Below are 3,143 nucleotides of genomic sequence, written 5' to 3' on the forward strand. Positions count from 1 at the left end.
GCAAGAAAAATGATATTCCGGTCAACCCAATGTTGTAGATATAAGGACTTATTCTTTCTGGTTATGAACTCATTGTTCATAACCATAATTTGGCAGCGTTAAGTGCTTGCTGATGAAATTTAGATAATTTTTGCGGTAGCTTAATTTCATTATAACTGAATTGTAGTACAAATTGGAGGCCTCCCATTTTTCCAAAAAATGGACTGTGGATTAAAGTACCAAAGGGAATCTGGAGCTTTTAAAGATTCTTTTATCGATTTAATTCTAAAGGTGTTGTTCACATCCATGAAGTCCAATATTTCCAAGCCACCTGCGTTTCTTAGGGCTGCTAAAATCTCCTTTTTTAATCGGTGGCATTTGTTTTTCCAGATAAAGTTAATTAAAACGTCTTTTATTTCTTTACAGAGGGATTGATGGATATACAGAGATTGGGTGGGGTAAATAAATCTAGAGATACCGTCCGCTTTACTCAAAAGAACTCTACCTATTATGGACAGATCTCTCTGAAGCCACATATAAATATATTTTTAGTGTTTTGTATTTTGGGCTTAAAATTCTTTTCTTGTCGTTCTTTTAGATCTTTAGAGATATGAATTCCAAGGTATTTAATACTATTTTTCACAGGAATATCACACATAAGCTTTTCATCAGTGTTATATAGACATAGAATTTCACACTTTGAAACATTGAGTTTTAAACCTGATGCTATCGAGAAGGATTGTATTTCTTTGATGAAATTTACAATTTGTTATTTATCTTTTAAGAAAAGAACTGTGTCATCAGCTAGTTGAGAAATTTTTATTTCTCTTTCAAAAATCCTTAAACCCTGTAAATTATCCCAACGTAAAATATGTAAGGAGAGCATTTCAACAACAATGAGAAACAAGAATGGTGTCGTGGTGGGGACCCGGCTGGTCGTGAGTCTGTCCTATTTTCTTGTTTTTTTTCCACGTCCCGTTTTACCCTGTCTGTCTTGGTTTGCTTTGCCTGTCTTGTGTTTTGGTTTTCCTGCTCTCCCGTCCGAAGCCAGCTGATCACCCACACCTGCCATCCGTCAATGCCAATCACCATCATCAGACACACCTGCCAGTCCTCACTCGCTCCTGCCATCCACACCTGCCAGTCATCATCATCAACTCCTGTTTATCTACCTCGGCTCTGCATCCACTCTTCACTCGATCGTCAGATCAGCTACATGGTTCCTCTCCGGTCAGCTGGCTTCGGACCTCCCCACCAGTCCTCCTTCCACGGCGCCTCCTCATCCTCATCATCCTGCACCACTCCTCGCACTGCCGCATCCCCGCCGTCCCGGCTCTTCGCTCTCATCTCGCCGTCACCCAGCCCTACTCTCCGAGTCTCTGCTCGCCGTGCCTTCTCCTCCTCTTCGCCCCTTGCTCCCGGTTCCTCCCGCACACCCTTCCCGGTTCGCTGCCCGCCTGCTCCCGGTGTCCATCTCTCCCTACTCCCTACCCTTTTTCCTAATAAATACCTCCACAGTGAGCCGTGCATTTGGGTCCATCCTTCTGTCCCCCCCATAACAAATGGAGAACAAGGGCAGCCTTGGCGGACTGATCTATAAACTGAAAAGCTTTGGGTGGTAATTGGATATAGCATGACACAGCTACTGATATTTTAATAAAGCATTTTAACCCCAGAGATACATTTTTCACCAAAACCAGAAGATTGGAGTGACCTAAATAAGAATTGATGCTCTACTGTGTCAAATGCTTTATAAAAATCCAACGATTATATTACAGCGTCAGATTCCACATATTCAGAATAATCTATTAGATCAAGAATAAGCCTGATGTTACAGTTTCTATGCCGATTAGCCATAAAACCAGTTTGAGTTTCATTTATAATTTGGCAAAATCCTTTTTTTAAACGTCTGGCAAAAATTAATGACAGTATTTTATAATCTACATTTAGCATACCATATAGGTCTCCAGTTTTCTAACAAAAGATGATCTTTATCTGGTTTGGGAAGTAAGGTTATTACACCCTGCCTCATAGTAGTAGTCATTTCCTTATTATCAATACAATCTCTTAGCATGTTAAAAAATGGGGTTTCAATTATGTTCCAAAAGCATCTATAAAACTCAACAGGAAGACCATCCATTCCCGGAGATTTTCCTTTTTTCATTTTATTTACAGCTTCAAGAATTTCAGATTTTAAGATAGGTTTATCACAGTCTAATTTAAATTCATTAGAAATTTGTGGGATAAATTTGCTAATTTTGCTGATAAAATTCTCATCTTCTGTTGCTATATCAGATAGGTTGGAGTTTATACAGTTATCTATTTTTAGGGAGGTAATATTATTTCTCTTATAGTTTCTTTTTTCCAGAGCAAAGAAATAATTTGTATTTCGCTCACCTTCCTCTAATCATTTTGCTCTAGAGCGTATAAAGGCTCCTTTGGTCATATTAATATATAATTGGTCAACCTCTTCTTTCAGACTTGACAGCTTTAATTTTTCCTCTTCGGTAAGAGTATTTTTATTTATCAAAGAGTTCAGTTCTGCCATTGTTTCTAGTTCTCTCAAAGTATTACGTTTTTTCATTTCCTTACTAAATTTAATAGCTAATTCTCAGATTTTAAATTTAAAGAATTCCCATTTTTGAATATTGCCAAGTTCATTGCAATTGAAAATGTCACCAGCAGTAACTTCAACTGATTTACAAAAGGCTTCCTCATTCAATAGATTGCAGTTAAATTCCCAGAAACCACGAGATTTTCTGGTTTGATCTTGTGGATTAGCAAAAGTGACCACTATCAATTTGTGATCTGAAAAGGGGGAATAGCTATGTAATGTTTCAGAAACATATTGTAAGGTATAGGAGAAAATTAACCAAATATCAATTTGAGATTGTAGAGAACCACCAACATTACTCCATGTATATTCTTTTTGATAAGGATGTAAATACCACCAGACATCAATTACACCAAGTTGTTTACACAAATGTGATATAGGTTTACATTTTGAGTTATGGGAGATCTTTGCTGGTAATCTATCCATTGTATCATCTGCTGCATCATTTAGGTCACCACCTATTATTAAATGATATGGAAGCAAATAAGAGACATAAGTATTTGAATTTTAACAGCCACTGAATACTTAATATTGAAATATTTTATTTTGA

The 3,143-nt window shown here is 37.2% G+C and overlaps 1 protein-coding gene and 1 long non-coding RNA gene across 5 annotated transcripts in view; one reads left to right on the top strand and one right to left on the bottom strand.

The window, feature by feature from the left end:
• Nucleotides 1–3,143, bottom strand: part of abca2 (ATP-binding cassette, sub-family A (ABC1), member 2) — a 199,252-nt gene that overhangs the window by 42,119 nt on the left and 153,990 nt on the right. The window lies entirely within an intron of this gene.
• The window catches only part of LOC117944809, an 8,057-nt gene that overhangs the window by 2,912 nt on the left and 2,002 nt on the right, over nt 1–3,143 (top strand). The gene's annotated exons all lie outside the window — the stretch shown is intronic.

This window comes from Etheostoma cragini, chromosome 5, assembly GCF_013103735.1.
Source record: "Etheostoma cragini isolate CJK2018 chromosome 5, CSU_Ecrag_1.0, whole genome shotgun sequence".
In the NCBI taxonomy this organism is placed as follows: Eukaryota; Metazoa; Chordata; class Actinopteri; order Perciformes; family Percidae; genus Etheostoma; species Etheostoma cragini.